At 42.5% G+C, this 17,330-nt stretch overlaps 1 long non-coding RNA gene across 1 annotated transcript in view; it reads left to right on the top strand.

The window, feature by feature from the left end:
- Positions 1-4,662: 4,662 nt before the first annotated feature.
- Positions 4,663-17,330, top strand: part of LOC115833333 — a 42,513-nt gene continuing 29,845 nt past the window's right edge. The window contains exon 1 of the long non-coding RNA XR_004028782.1: positions 4,663-4,816. This is a non-coding gene — a long non-coding RNA (uncharacterized LOC115833333). The remainder of the gene's footprint in view (positions 4,817-17,330) is intronic.

Here is a 17,330-nt window from a genome sequence, read left to right as displayed (position 1 = left end):
TTGGCCAGGATAGTCTTGATCTCTTGAACTCGTGATCCACCCGCCTTGGCCTCTCAAAGTGCTAGGATTACAGGCGTGAGCCACCACGCCCGGACGACCTCTGGGATTTTTAAATTGTTTGCCGGAGAAGATCTTTTCTGCTTTCAGAGCTTTTCTCCTTTTTGTGTTTTCACCCACCGAATTTATCCGCTGAAAGAGACGATTTGATGCCACGGAAATTACTGGACCTGTAACTCTGAAGCAAATCAAACTACCACAGACTAGTTCAGGAGAATATGTAATTTTTGAAAGAACAAGGGCAGGTGGTTTAGGCCTTGGTTTGATTTATTTTATTTAATTTATTTATTTATTTATTTATTTATTTATTTATTTTTGAGACAGAGTTTCTCTCTTGTTGCCCAGGCTGGAGTGCAATGGCGCGATCCCGCAACCTCCGCCCCCCGGGTTCAAGCGATTCTCCTATCTCAGCCTCCCGAATAGCAGGGATTACAGGCATGCGCCACCACGCCCGGGTAACTTTGTATTTTTAATAGAGACGGAGTTTCTCCATGTTGGTCAGGCTGGTCTCGAATTCCCGACCTCAGGTGATCTGCCCTCCTTGGCCTCTGAAAGTGCTGGGATTACAGTCGTGAGCCACCGCGCCCAGCCTTTAGTTTGATTTCAAGTTGAAAATAAAAAGAAAAAGTGCAGCAGTAAGACCAGCAAGCTCCAAACTGCAAGATATAAAGTATACCGGTTTGGAACGCCTTTGTCTATAGGTGGCTTTTTTTTTCAGGCAGGAAGGGCGGGAGAAGAGGACTCTGAAACAGGGTTTCTTCTGTATGTGGAGCAATACTGCCATCGCGCGGATGTCGTTTTAAAAAAACCCTTCCACCATTACAGGGTTCTTCCCGTGAGGACTACCTGTTGGCCCAGGTCTGGTCTGTGTGGAGGTGGAAGAGGCTTGGGCTCCATGCTAGGAGTCCTTATCTTCTTGTCTAAGGCCTTAAAAGAGACCTGGATATTGGCAGTATCTTGGTATAGAACATGGAGAGTGAACGTTCTGAAAGCAAATCCTGTAAACTTCCCCTGGAATAACCCTGTTCTATGTGCGCGGTACTGATGCTACCAGAGACCCAAAGACCCATAGCCAGCACGAGAACGTTGGCTGACTCTTGCTCCAAGGGACAGGAATAAGAGACAGATGCCCGCAAGAGCCTCCATGTGTGTTTGAGTGGGTTCCTACAGTCCTGCCCACACCAGGAGGAACCGAGGTCCCGCCCCACGACTTCCTGTGCCGAGACCTCCTGGCAGCTGCTGGTTGACTTCAAGGCCATCACACTCCAGGTTCTACACCAAGATACTGCCAATGTTAAGGCCTCTCTTCAGGCCTTAGAGGAGAAAGCAAGAAGACCTAGCCTGGAGCCCAAGCGTCTGCCATCTCCCACAGTTCAGACTTTTCCCCACAGCGAATCTTTCCGGGAAGGACGCTGTAAGGGCGTATTGTGTCTTTAAACGATTTCCTCACGGTGGCAGTCGTGCTTCACATTTTCAAGGAATCCCTATCTTGGAGCCCTTTTCTCCCACCCTTCCCGTCTGAAAAAACGCCACTCAGAGACAAAGGCGCCAACCAATATGGCTGCCTGGAGATTTGTCCAGTTTGGTGCAGCCCGGTCTTACTGTTGAATTTTTCCTTTTTTTTTTTTCCATCTCTAAACAAAATGAGGCCTAAACCACCCATGCTCATCAAGAATCTTGCTCTTTCAGAAATTAAATATACTGCTCACTGAGTTTATCTGGGTATGATTTACCTCACACAGTTACAGGTCCAGCAAGTTGAATGTAGTGAAAATGATTTGCCACTAGATAGTGGTAATGCTTGCACTGCATTGTGAATATACTAAATGACACGAAATTTCACATATTTTAATGGTTAATTTTATGTTTTATGAATTTTACAAACTCAGTTTTTAAAAGTGCCAATACTTTTAAACCTATCATTATTTCCATGAATAATTAACTATATTTGAAAAGTACTCAAGTTCTCAGTGAAGAAAACTTGTTTTAACAGATATACTACAAGGCAGCCAGGCTTGGTGCCTCGTGCCTGTAATACTAGCACTTTGGGAGGCAGAGTTGGGTGGATCGCTTGAGGCCAGGAGTTCGAGATATGTCTGGTCAACATAGCGAAACCCCATATCTAAAATTAAAAAAAAAAAAGAAAGAAAAAAACCAGTTGCACTATAGGGGAATTTGAACATTAGTTTATAAAGTCCATATTATATGTGCACAGGGAAAATTGATTATTTCTTCTCACTGTGGTTGACCTATCATATGTTTTCGGCTTTATAATTTCTTAAAGTTCTTCTAGAGTAAAATATGAAAAAAATTCAAACACTCAAAAGTAAATATTGCCGTAGATACATTCAAAGAGTATAAGGTGATGCTGAAGATTTTGTAGAAAATTTCAAACAATATGAATCCAATTATATTTAGAGTAAACTGTGTTGAGTGTGTGTGTATTTATATCTGTCTGTAGGTATATTACAAAATTTTAAATGCCATATATATATATATATATATTTTTTTTTTTTAGACAGCATCTCACTCTATTGCCCAGGCTGGAGTGCAATGGCATGATCATGGTTCACTGCAGTATCAACCTCCCTGGGCTCCGGTGGTCCTCCTACCTCCACTACCTAAGTACCTGGGATTTCCATTGCAAGCCACCATGCCTGGCTATGTTTTGGATTTTTTGTGGAGACGGGGTCTCACTACATTGCCAGGACTAGTCTTGAACTCCTGGGCTCAAGCTATCCACCTCCTTAGCCTCCCAAAGTGCTGGGATTACAGTTGTGAGCCACTGTGCCCGGCCAATGCTATATATTTTTAATTCTGATAGGTGTTATAGTGAGTATATGTTTGAAGATGGTATTCTTGGCCAACAAATCGTGTCTTTAATTCATCATTATATAAACAGAGACACTAATGAAGCATTCTAGCGGCATGTGAGTTGTGTGAATGCATCCATCTTACAGTTTTCTTAGGTCACACATCAAGGTGACTCAATGCGAGAGATGCCTATTTCAACTATCATTTATTGAATTTTGTTATCTTTTGAGATTTCAAAGATCAAATTTTAAGGAAAGAATTAGGAATAAAAATTCAAGAAGAATTAAAAATTTCAGTTTTCAGAGGTATAAGTGTGTATAACACATGTTTATATTGTATATAAATATGTATTTATATGTTTATATGTGTATAAATATACATATTATACTTAAAAGTGCAAATTGAGTACTTATTTTTTGTTTGTTTTGAGATGGAGTCTCACTCTGTCGCAGAGGCTAGAGTGGAGAGGCACAATCTCTGCTCACTAAAACCTCTGCCTCCCGTGTTCAAGCGATTCTACCACTTCAGCCTCCTGAGTAGCTGGGATTACAGGTGCCTGCCACCACACCCAGCTAATTTTTGTATTTTTAGTAGAGTCAGGTTTCACCATGTAGGCCAGGCTGGTCTCGAACTCCTGACCTCGTGATCCATCCGCCTCGGCCTCCCAAAGTGCTGGGATTATAGGCGTGAGCCACCGCTACCGGCCGAGTACTTATGTTTTCATGAATAGTCCAGTCAAGAAGTTCTCTGCAAATATTTTATTGTCTTAAATTTAGATATTGCAAATTTTTTATGAGAATATGAAAAACTCAGGAATCATATGTGAAACTTTCTTCAACCTTATGTATAGCTAAATTCAACTAAAATGTAAATTTATTGTCGTGTTTAACTGTATAGATAGAACTTTTTCTCTGTGTTGAAAAAATGGGAGTAAGTACGGAACTGTTTGCTTGTTTGGTTTTGAGACAGAGTCTCGCTCTGTCGCCCAGGCTGGAATGCAGTGGCGTGATCTCGGCTCACTACAACCTCCGCCTGCTGGGTTCAAGCAATTCTCCTGCCTCAGCCTTCTGAGTAGTTGGGACTACGGGCATGCACCACCATGCCCGGCTAATTTTTTGTATTTTTAGTAGAGATGGGGTTTCGCCATGCTGGCCAGGCTGGTCTCAAACTCCTGACCTCTTGTTCTGCCCGTCTCGGCCTCCCAAAGTGCTGGGATTACAGGTGTGAGCCACCACGTCCGGCCCATAATATGGAACTGTTTATCAGTGTTTAATACACAATTTTATGGCATTGATTTTCTCTTGATCAGCACATGATTATTTTTATCTTCTTTGCAAGTTCCATGGCTTTGTTAATAATGAGAAAATATAGGACTGATTCCTAACTGAAAAACAATAAGACACATACAAAACAAAGTCACAGGACACAGTCGTAAGTCACAGCCTTTTAAAGACACTGGAAAATATTTCTGTTCCAATGTTAAATAATGAAACTGAGACAAAATCCTGTGATCCATCTGATTAGCATTTATAGTTATTTGTGTATTTGTGTCCATTCAAATAGGGCCGTATGGGTCTTGTCAGGCTGGAGAGCTATCTGTACCCTTATGCTAGAGCTCCACTACATATCGGCCTCCCCCTCAACATGTAAGGCCTACTGCTTAGGTCAGATATGGAGTAGAACTGCCAGGGAACCTGGGTAGGGAGTCAGGACAAGAACCACATGGCCTGGTGCCTAGATTTGCTCTTCTGCAAGACCTTAAGGGCAAGCTTTTTTTCTCTTCTCTCCTTAGGCGTGGATCACTAAGGTCTGTTCCCATTACGAGAAGACTATTTGACATCATAATAAAACACTGCAGATACGATGCTGAGTGAAAAAGAGTAGAAATGGGAAGACTTGGTTGTGCAGAAACTGAGTTCTTAAAGAGAGGAGATACTTTATGAGGGTGAGTGGATAACCTCTCAGTTTAATATCCAATGGAAACCAAAAGCAAATGGCTAAGAGTGGAATATGTTTACACAAATTGAGCAAAATGTTAGGTAGTCGTAGTTTCTGGTGTCTTTGTCTCTTCATGGCCTTTTTATTGAAACATGTAGGGATATATCTGTAAACATTCAAACAAAAAGCTGATAGTGTCTACTTTTCTTTTCTTTTTTTTTTTTTTTTGAGACAGTGTCTCGCTCTGTCACCCAGGCTGGAGTGCAGTGGCGCAATCTCGGCTCACTGTAAGCTCTCTCCCGGGTTCACGCTATTCTCCTGCCTCACCCTCCCGAGTAGCTGGGACTACAGGCACCCGCCACCACGCCCAGCTAATTTTTTTTTTTTTTTTTTTGTATTTTTAGTACAGACAGGGTTTCACCATGTTAGCCGGGATGGTCTTGATCTCCTGACCTCTTGATCCGCCCGCCTTGGCCTCCCAAAGTGCTGGGATTACAGGCGTGAGCCACCACGCCCGGTGATAGTGTCTACTTTTCTAAGGCAATATTCTTGAGGCCCTATTTTAAGATTTACCTTTATTTATATTGAAGGTGTGACATGTTGACATATAAACAGTACAGTTGACATTCAAATGAATTCACACATCTGAAAGATTCGGTAAAATACACACTTGGTCTTATCCACACCACAGTGTGCACAGTAATCCACTTTTAACACATTTATTTTTTGCATGAAATTAACAGTGTATGTACATATTGAAAGATATGCATGGAAATAATCCAAAAGTTCATGAGTTGCCTTGACAAGTTGTATGGTAGCAGTTTTCTTCATTATTAATACATGGATTTTTCTTAATCTTTGTCAAGCATTATGTTTCAATTTACTATTTGGAGAGTACTGTAATCCTTATACCTAAAAGACAAATTATAAAACTCTCAGAGACACATACAAACACAAACACGAACACACACACCCCATAAATTCTCTGGAAATATTTGAAGAATATGTAATGGCATGGTGACATGCTGTGTTTTGATGTTAAATGATGAGACCATGAGATGAAACTCTGAGCCACCTTGACAGGAATTAAACATATGTACTATGAGTATCATGTCATTTGGAGTATATATGGCATGTGGTAATGAGTGTAACCTGGTTTCTCCTCTACTGGCTCATGCGAAATTGTTGCCTACAATGAGCTACAGAAGGCTCTTAAAATACGAAGAACTCCCTGGATGTCTGATCAGGGAGCCAGGTCCAAGATCCCTGGGATTTTTTTTTTTTTTTTTTTTGAGACCGAGTCTTGCTCTGTCGCCCAGGCTGGAGCGCAGTGACACAATCTCGGCTCACTGCAACCTCCGTCTCCTGGGTTCAAACAATTCTCCTACCTGAGACTCCTGAGTAGCTGAGATTACAGACGCCCGCCACCACCCCCGGCTAATTTTTGCATTTTTAGTAGAAACCACGAGTTTCACCACGTAGGCCAGGCTGATCTCCAACTCCTGACCTCAGTCAATCTGCCCGCCTTGGCCTCCTAAAGTGCTGGAATTACAGGCGTGAGCCACCGCACCCTTCCCCCTGGGATTTTTTAATTGTTTACTGGAAAGATCTTTTCCAAGCTTTCAGCCCTTTTCTTTTTGTGTGTCCATCCACCGAATTTATCCCCTGAAAGAGACAGTTTGATGCCACGGAAATTACTGGTCCTGTAACTCTGAATTAAATCAAACCCACACAGACTAGGTCAGGAGGCGATTTCATTTTTGAAAGATCAAGATTCCTGATGGAGGCAGGTGGTTTAGGCCTTGGTTTGATTTCAAGTGCAAAACAAAAAGAAAAAGTGCAGCAGTAAGACCAGATGACTCCAAACTGGGCAAAATAGAAGGCATCCATATTTGGTGATGCTTTGTCTATGGGTGGCGTTTTTTCAGACAGGAAGGGCGGAAGACTTGGGCTCAAAGACAGGGCTACTTGGCATATCTGGAGCACTACTGCCATCGCGAGGAAGTCGTTTAGTGAATCCCTATGCCATTATTACAGCGTTCTCTGAGGACTACCTGTTGGGGAAGGACTGGTCTGTGGGGGAAGTGGAAGAGGCTTGGGCTCCAGGCTGGGAGTCCTTGCCTTCTTGTCTGAGGCCTTAAAAGAGACATGGACATTGGCGATATTTTGGTATAGAACCTGGAGAGTGAAGGTTCTAATAGCAAATCCTGTAAACTTCCCTTGGAATACCTTTGTTGATTTTGCGCAGTACTTATGCTACCAGAGACCCAAAGACCCATAGCAAGATGCCAGCACGTGAAAGCCTGCTGACTCTTGTTCCAAGGGGCAATTACATGAGACAGATGCCCCCAAGAGCCTCCATTTGTGTTTGAGTGGGTTCCTGCAGTCCTGCCCACACTAGGAACAGAGACCCCGCCCCACGACTTCCTGTGCCAGGACCGCCAGGCAGCTGCTGCTTCATTCCAAGCCCCTGACTCTCCAGGTTCTACACCAAGATATCGCCAATGTCCAGGTTTCTCTTCAGGAGTTCCAGGAGAAGCCAAGAAGACCTAGCCTGGAGCCCAAACCTCTTCCACCTCCGCACAGATCAGACCTTCCCCCACAGCCAGGCTTCCCGGAAAGAAGCTATAATGGCGTATTGCGTCTTTAAACGATTTCCTCACGGTGGCAGTAGTACTCCATATTTTCAAGAAAGCCCTATCTTGGAGCCCTTTTCTCCCGCCCTTCCTCGCTGAAAAAACGCCACCCAGAGACAAAGGCACTATCTAACTTGGCTTCCTGGAGATTCGTCCAGTTTGGCGCAACCTGGTCTTACTGTTCAATTTTTCCTTTTTTTACTCCGTTTGAAAACAAGATGAGGCCTAAACCACCCACGTTCATCAGGAATCTTGTTCTTTCAGAAATTAAATACACTCCTCACTGAGTCTGTCTGGGTATGATTTACTTCACACAGTTACAGGTCCAGCAAGTTTCATGGCATAAAATTTTCTCCTTAAGGTGATAAATTGTGTGGATGCAGGTACAACAACAAAGATGGATATCAAAGAGATAGATAACCAATACATGACATTTGAAACATGCTAAGTGAAAGAAGGAAGTTGAAAACGGCCACTTTTTTTTTTTTTTTTTTGAGACGGAGTCTCGCTCTGTCGCCCAGGCTGGAGTGCAGTGGCACAATCTCGGCTCACTGCAAGCTCTGCCTCCCGGGTTTACGCCATTCTCCTGCTCAGCCTCTCCGAGTAGCTGGGACTACAGGCGGCCGCCACCACGCCCGACTAATTTTTTGTATTTTTAGTAGAGACGGGGTTCATCGTGGTCTCGATCTCCTGACCTCGTGATCCGCCCGCCTTGGCCTCCCAAAGTGCTGGGATTACAAGCGTGAGCCACCGCGCCCGGCCGAAAAAGGCCACTTGTTATGATCAGTAGTGAGGGAAAGCAGATGAGTGTTTGTTAGGAACTGGGCAGAGAGAGAGCCCAATGCGGAATGATTGCTTAATGGGTCCGGGGTTTTGTTTTGTGGTAATGAAAATGATTTGCCACTATGTAGTGGTAATGCTTGCACGGCATCTTGAATGCACTAAATGACACTCAATTTCACACATTTTAATGACTAATTTTATGTTATATGAATTTCACAAACTCAGTTCTAAAAAGTGACAATACTTTTAAACCTATCATTATTTCCATGGATAATTAATTATATTAGAAAAGTGCTCAAATTATCAGTGAAGAAAACTTGTTTATAACAGTTATACTACTGGGTGGCCAGGCATGACACCTCATGCCTATAATCCTAGCACTTTGGGAGTCCAATATGGGACGATGGCTTGAGGTCAGGAGTTCGAGGTCAGCCTGGTCAACATAGCGAAAACGCATATCTTGTTTTTTTTTTTTTTTTTGAGACAGAATCCCACTCTGTCGCCCAGGCTGGAGTGCAGTGGCGCTATCTTGGCTCACTGCAACCTCCGCCTCCTGGGTTCAAGCAATTCTCCTGCCTCAGCCTCCCAAGTAGGGGGGACTACAAGCGCGTGCCACCACACCCGGCTAATTTTTTGTATTTTTAGTAGAGACAGGTTTCACCATTTTAGCCAGGATGGTCTCGATCTCCTTACCTTGTGATCCGCCCGCCTCAGCCTCCCAAAGTGCTGGGATTACAGGCGTGAGCTACCCGGCCCGGCAACGAAAACCCATGTCTAAAATAAAAAGTAAAAAACCTGTTATACTACAGAGGAAATTGAACATTAGTTTTAAAAAGTCCATATTATATGTGCATAGGGAAAAGTGATTATTTCTTCTCACTGTTTGACCCACCACGTTTTCTGCTTTATAATTTCTTAAAGTTCTTGTAGAGTAAAATATAAAAAAATTAAAGCACTCGAAAGTATATATGGATGTAGATATATTCAAGGAGTATAAGACAATGCTACAGATTTTGTACAAATTTCAAACATTATGCATCCAATTATATTTAAACTGTGTCAAGTGTGTGTGTATTTATATCTGTCTGGAGATATATTACAAAATTTTAAATGCTACATATGTATATGAGACTGTCTCACTGTTGCCTAGGCTGGAGTGCAGTGGCATGATGATCATGGATCAATGCAGCATCAATCTCCCTGGGATCAGGTGATCTTGCCACCTCTGCCTCCTATACGTACCTGGGGCTTCTGTTGTACCCCACCATGCCCAGCTATATCTTGTATTTTTGTAGACACAGGGTCTACCTACATTGCCAGGGCTGGTATTGAACTCCTGGGCTCAAGCTGTCTACCTGCCTTGGCCTCCCAAAGTGCTGCAATTACAGTTGTGAGCCACCGTGCCCAGCCAATGCTATAAATTTTTAATCATGGTAGATGTTATACTGAGTACATGTTTGAAGATGGCATTTTTGGTGAGCAAATTCACATTTTTAATGCATCTTTAAACAGAGACACTAATGAAGCATTCTAGCTGCATGTAAGTTGTGTGAATGCATCCATCTTACAGTTTTCTTAGGTTACACATCTAGGTGACTGAAAGTAAGAGATGCCTATTTCAACTATCATTTATTAAATTTTTTTATCCTTCTTTTGAGATTTTAGAGATAAAATTTTAAGGTAAGAATTAGCAATAAAATTTGAAGAAGAATTAAAAATCCTTATTTTCATAGGTATAAGTATGTAAAATACATGTTTATATTGTATATAAACATGGATGTATGTTTATGTATGTATAAATATATATATTAAATTTAAAAGTGCAAGTTCAGAACTTATGTTTTGATGAATAGTCCAAACAAGAAGTTCTTTGCAAATATTTTATTGTAAAAAATTCAGATATTGCAAATTTTTATGAGAATATCAAGAACTCAAGAATCAGATATGAAAATTTTACACATCATTATGTATGGATAAATTCTAGTAAAATGTAAATTTATTGTGGTGTTTGACTGTATATATAGAACTTTATCTGTGTATTGAAAAAATAGGAGTAGGCCAGGCACAGTGGCTCACGCCTGTAATCCCAGCACTTTGGGAGGCCGAGGTGGGCAGATCATGAGGTCAGGAGATGGAGACCATCCTGGCCAACATGGTGAAACCCCATCTCTACTAAAAACACAAAAAATTAGCCGGGCGTTGTGGCAGGCGCCTTAGTCCCAGGTACTTGGGAGGCTGAGGCAGGAGAATGGCGTGAACTCGGGAGGTGGGGCTTGCAGTGAGCCAAGATAGCGCCAATGCACTCCAACCTAGGCAACAGAGCGAGACTCTGTCTCAAAAAAGAAAGAAAAAAAAAGAAAAAATATGAGTAAATATGGAAACGGTTATCAGTGTTTAATACACAGTTTTATGATGTCACATTTCTCTTCATCAGCAGTTGGTTACTTTTCACTTTGCAAATTCCATATCTTTGTTACTAGTAAGAAAATATAGGACTGATTCCTAACTGAAAAACAGTAAGACACATACACAACAAAGTCATAGGACACAGTTGTAAGTCATAGCCTTGTAATGACACTGGAAAATATTTCTGTTCCAATGTCAAATGATGAAACTATGAGACAAAATCCTGTGATCCATCTGATTAGGACTTATAGTCATTCCTGTATTTGTGTCCATTCAAGTAGGGTTGTGTGTGTCTTGTCAGGATTGAGAGCTATCTGAGCCCTTATGTTAGAGCCCCACTAAATAGCCGCCCCACCCTCAACATATAAGGCCTAATGACTAGGTCAGAATATGGAGTAAAACTCCCAGGGAACCTGGGGAGGGAGTCAGGACAAGAAACACGTGGCCTGGTGCCTAGATTTGCTCTTCTCCAAGACCTTAGGGGTAAGCTTTTTTTTTCTTCTCTCCTTAGGCATGGAAATCTAAGGTCTTTCCGGAATACTACAAGACTACTTGATATCATAATAAAACACTGTAGATGTGATGCTGAGTGAGTAAGAGTAGAAATGGGAAGACTTGGTTGTGCAGAAACTAAGTTATTAAAAGGAGGAGATGCTTGATGAGGGTGAGTGGATTACACCTCGGTTTAATATCCAATGGAAACTAAAAGCAAATTGCTGAGTGGAATATGTTTACACAAATTGAGCAAAATGTTGGGGAGCCACAGTTTCTGGTGTCTTTGTCTCTTCATGGCCTTTTTTTAAGAAATATGTAGTGATGTATCTGTAAAAATTCCACAAAAAACTGATAGTGTCTACTTTACTAAAGTAATATTCCTGAGGCCCTATGTTAAGATTTACCTTTATTTATATTGAAAGCGTGAAATGTTGAGATATAGGACTTAGTACTGGGCCGGGTGAGGTGGCTCACACCTGTAATCCCAGCACTTTGGGAAGCTGAGGTGGGCGGATCACGATGTCGGGAGTTCGAGACCAGCCTGACCAACATGGTGAAACTCCATGGGCATGGTGGCGCACGCCTGTAATCCCAGCTGCTCAGGAGGCTGAGGCAGGAGAATCCCTTGAACCCGGGATGCAGACCTTGCAGTGAGCCGAGATCCCACCACTGCACGCCAGCCTGGGCGACAGAGTGAGACTCTGTCTCAAAAACAAAAACAACAAAAAAAGAGTTAGTACTGGTGACATTCTAATAAAATCACGCTCCTCAAATGTTTGTTAAAATACACACTTGGGGTGGGTGGGCGCGGTGGCTCACGCCTGTAATCCCAGCACTCTGGGAGACCAAGGCGGGCAGATCACAAGGTCAAGAGATCGAGACCTTCCTGGCTAACACGGTGAAACGCCGTCTCTACTAAAAAATACAAAAAATTAGCCGGGCATGGTGGCGGGCTCCTGTAGTCCCAGCTACTCGGGAGGCTGAGGCAGGAGAATGGCTTGAACCCGGGAGGCGGAGCTTGCAGTGAGCAGAGATGTACCACTGCACTCCAGCCTGGGCGAAAGAGCGGAGACTCCGTCTCAAAAAAAAAAATACACACTTGGTGTGATCCAAATCACAGTGTACACAGTAATCCACTTTTAATACAGATCAAGATTCCTGATGAGGGCGGGTGGTTTAGGCCTTGGTTTGATTTGAACTGGAAACCAAAAGAAAAAGCTCAGCTGTAAGACCAGCTGGCTGCAAACTGGGCTAAATGTAAGGCACCCATTCTGTAAGGCCTTTGTCTATAGGTGGCGTTTTTTCAGACAGGAGGGGCGGGAAAAGAGGGCTCTGTAACAGGGCTTCTTCCCATATCTGAAGCACTACTGCCATCACGAGGATGTTGTTTAACAAATCCCTACGCCATTAAGGTGTTCTGAGGACTACTCGTTGGGGAAGTTCTCTGTGGGGAGGTGGAAAAGGCTTGCTCCATGCTGGGAGTCCTAGCCTTCTCGTCTAAGGCCTTAAAGGACACCGGGACTTTGGCGGTGTCTTGGTATAGAACCTGGAGTGTGAAGGTTCTAATAGGAAATCCCGTAAACTTCCCTGGGAATAAACCTGTTGTTTGTGCGCGGTACTGGTGCTACCAGAGACCCAAAGACCCGTAGCAAGATGCTAGTACGAGAAAGCCTGCTGATTCTTGCTCCAAGGGACAGGAAGAAGAGACAGATGCCCACAAGAGCCTCCATGTGTGTTTGAATGGGTTCCTGCAATCCTGCCCACACTTGGAGGAACCGAGGCCCCGCCTTACGTCTTCCTGTGCCAGGATCGCCTGGCAGCTGCTGGTTCACTACAAGCCCCTCATTCTCCTGGTTCTACACCAAGATACTACCAGTGTTAAGGCCTCTCTTCAGGCCTTAGAGAAGAAAGCTAGAAGACCTAGCCTGGAGCCCAAGCGTCTGCCACCTCCCACAGTTCAGACTTCCCCCCACAGCAAGTCTTTCTGGGAAGGACGCTGCAATGGCGTATAGTGTCTTTAAACAGTTTCCTCATGGTGGCAGTCGTGCTTCACATTTGCAAGGAATCCCTGTCTTGGAGCCCTTTTCTCCCGCCCTTCCTTGTCTGAAAAAACGCCACCCAGAGACAAAGGTGCCACCCAACATGGCTGCCTGGAGATTTGTCCAGTTTGGTGCAACCTGGTCTTACTGTTGAATTTTTCCTTTTTTTTTTTTTCATCTGAAAGCAAAATGAGGCCTAAACCACCCATGCTTCTCAAGAATCCCATTGTTTCAGAAATTAAATATACTCCTCACTGAGGCTATCTGGTTATGATTTACCTCACACAGTTACAGGTCCTGGAAGTTCCATGGTATCAAATTGTCTCCTTCAGGTGATACATTGGGTGGATGAAGGTACAAAAACAAAGACAGATATCTAAGAGATAGATATCTAAGAGACAGATATCAAAGAGATAGAAAACCAATTCATGAAATTTGAAATGCTAAGTGAAAGAAGCTGTACTGAAGCAGGCGATGTAAAAGAAAAAAAAAGAGAGAGAAAAGCTAGTTCTCTGTGCTGGGCTGACTCACTCCAAGGCCCAGCAATAAGTAGGGCTCTGTCAGGACTTTGATAGCACTATCAGCAGAGTGGGGGCCCAGAAGGAATGGGCTCTAGAAGCAGGGATAAGAAAAACAAGTTCTTTGGCTGGGCACTGTGGCTCACACCTGTAATCCCAGCACTTTGGGAGGCCGAGGCGGGCGGATCACCTGAGGTCGGGAGTTCAAGACCAGCCTGGCCAACATGGTGACACCCTGTCTCTACTAAAAATACAAAAATTAGCCAGGCATGTTGGCAGGCAGCTGTAATCCCAGCTACTTGGAAGGCTGAGACAGGAGAATCACTTGAACCTGGTAGGAGGAGTTTGCAGTGAACCGAGATTGCGCCATTGCACTGCAGCTTGGGGGACAAGAGCGAGACTTCATCTAAAAAAAAAAGAAAAAGAAAAACAAGTGTTTTTTTTATCAGTTTCCCCTTTGAAATTCTTTCCCCATACCATTATTCTTTGTTCTGCTCTCACAACTATTTTTGTAACTGTTTCTGCAAGCTTGTAAGGATTTTGTAAGTTCCTGTTTTCCAGCTGCGCAGTTATGGCGAAGGTCACAAGACATGCCTGAATCGTAAAACCTATCACTGTTTGATAAACTGCCTTTGTTCTGCTTCTGTAAGCTTGCTTACCAGCCTTACAGGTTTTGGGCCCTTTTCAGATATATGTATAAAAGTCAAGCCCTGTCTTGGTTTGGGGCCCAGCCTTTGGATGTTAATCTGCTGAGTCGGTGACCGCCTAGTAAAATCCTCCTGTTCCACCCATTGGTCTCTCTGGTCTCCTGATTCCCGCAACAAGACGAACAAGGCCACTTGTTGTGATGATCAGTAGTGAGGGAAATCAGATGAGTGTTTGCCAGGGGCTGGGCAGAGAGTGGAATGGGGAATGACTAACTAATGGGTCCAGGATTTTCTTTTGTGGTAGTGAAAATGATTTGCCCTACATAGTGGTAATGCTTGCACTGCATTGTGAGTGTCCTAAATGCCATTGAAATTAATACATTTTAATGGTTAATTTTATGTTATATGAAGTTTACAAACAGTTTTTAAAAGTGCCAATACTTTTAAAGCTATCATTATTTCCATGAATTATTAATTATATTTGAAAAGTACTCCAGTTATCAGTGAAACAAACTTGTTTTAACAGCTATAGTACATGGTGGCCAGTCAAGGTGCCTCATGCCTGTAATCCTAGCACTTTGGGAGTCCAAGATGGGAGGATCACTTGAGACCAGGAGTTCAAGATCAGCCTGGTCAACAGAGTGAAACCCCATATCTAAAATGAAAAATACCAAAAAAAAAAAATCAACAACAACAACAAGTTACACTACAGGGGAATTTGAACATTAGTTTATAAAAGTCCATATTATATATGTATAGGGAATAGATCATAGTACCTAACACAGACATTTTTAAAGTGATTATTTCTTCTTACTATGTTTTTGACCTACCACAAGTTTTCTACTTTATAATTTCTTACAGTTCTTCTAGAATAAAATATAAAAAATTTCAAGCACTCAAAAGCATGTATTGATGTAGATATATTCAAAGAGTATAAGGTGATGCTGAATATATATACATATACATGTATCTACATATATAGATACATATATAGACACATATATATGTATCTATATATGTAGATACATGTATATATATACAGATATATGTGTATATATATATATAGATACATGTATATATATACAGATATACGTATATATATATTTTTTAGACAGCATCTTACTCTGTTGCCCAGGGTGGAGTGTAGAGGCATGATCATGGCTCACTGCAACATCAACCTCCCTGGGCTGAGGTGATCCTCCTATTTCCGCCTCCTATGTAGCTAGGGCTTCCATTGTAGGTCACCATGCCCGGCTATTTTTTGTATTTTTTGAAGAGACAGGGTCTCTCTACATTGTCAGGGCTGGACTTGAACCCCTAGGCTCAAGCTATGCACCTGCCTAGGCCTCCCAAAGTGCTGGAATTACAGTTGTGAGCCACCATGCCCGGCCAATGCCATATATTTTTAATTGTGGTAGGTGTTATAGTGAGTATATGTTTGAAGATGATATTTTTGACCAGTAAATTAATATCTTTAATTCATCATTATATAAACAGAGACACTAATGAAGCACTCTAGCTCCATGTGAGTTGTGTGAATGCATCCATCTTACAGTTTTCTTAGGTTACACATCAAGGTGACTGGAATGTGAGAGATGCCTATTTCAACTACCATTTATTGAATTTTGTTATCCTTCTTTTGAAAATTTTTTTTTTTTTGTGAGACAGAGTCTCGCTCTGTCACCAGGCTGGAGTGCAGTGGCTCAATCTCAACTCACTGCAACCTCTGCCTCCTGGATTCAAGTGATTCTCCTGCCTCAGCCTCCGGAGTAGATGGGACTATAGGCATGCACCACCATGCCTGGCTAATTTTTTTGTATTTTTAGTAGAGACGGGATTTCACCATGTTGGCCAGGTTGGTCTCAATCTCTTGACCTCGTGATCCACCCACCTCAGCCTCCCAAAGTCCTGGGATTACAGGCTGGAGCCACTGCGCCCAGCCTGAAATTTTAAAGATAATGTTTTGTGGTAAGACCTAGGAATAAAAATTTGAGAAGTATTAAAAATCCTAATTTTCAGAGGTATAAATATGTATAATACATATGTTTATGTTGTATACAAATATGTATTTATATGTTTATGTATGCGTAAATACATATATATTTTCGATTTAAAAGTGCAAATTGAGATCTTATGTTTTGATGAATAGGCCAATCACAAGTTCTCTGCAAGTATTTTATTGTCTAAAGTTCAGATATTGCAAATTTTTTGTGAGAATGTCAAAAACTCCTAAGGAATCAGTGGTGAAACTTTTAGTTCTTTAACCTTACATATAGCTAAATTGAAGTAAAATGTAAATTTGTTGTCGTGTTTGACTGTATATATAGAACTTTTTATCTGTGTATAAAAAATTGGAGTAAATATGGAAACGGTTAATATTGTTTAATACAGTTTTATTACATTGGTTTTCTCTGGATCAGCACGTGGTTATTTTTATTTTTATTTTTTCCTTTTTTTTTTTTTTTTTTTGAGATGTAGTTTCATTCTTGTTACCCAGGCTGGAGTGCAATGGCGTGATCTCAGCTCACCGCAACCTCTGCCTCCCGGGTTCAAGTGATTCTCTTGCCTCAGCCTTCCGAGTAGCTGAGATTACAGGCATGTGCCAGCACGCCTGGCTAATTTTGTATTTTTAGTAGAGACGGGGTTTCACCATGTTGGTCAGTCGGGTCTCGAACTCCCGACCTCAGGTGATCTGCCCTCCTAAGCCTCCCAAAGTGCTGAGATTACAGGCATGAGCCACCGCGCCCAGCCCCCCACCCCGTTTCTTTTCCTTGAGACGGAGTCTTAACTCTGTTGCCAGGCTGGAGTGCAGTGGGGTGATCTCGGCTCACTGCAACCTCTGCCTCCCAGGTTCAAGTGATTCTCCTGCCTCAACCTCCTGAGTAGCTGGGACTACAGGTGCGCACCACCAGACCCAGCTAATTTTAGTGTTTTTAGTAGAGACGGGGTTTCACCATGTTGGCAGGATGGTCTCAATCTCTTGACCTCATGATCTGC

This window comes from Nomascus leucogenys, chromosome X (assembly GCF_006542625.1).
Source record: "Nomascus leucogenys isolate Asia chromosome X, Asia_NLE_v1, whole genome shotgun sequence".
Taxonomy (NCBI): domain Eukaryota; kingdom Metazoa; phylum Chordata; class Mammalia; order Primates; family Hylobatidae; genus Nomascus; species Nomascus leucogenys.
The sequence above is the reverse complement of the archived record's forward strand: the minus strand, read 5'-3'. Positions and strand labels throughout refer to the sequence as shown.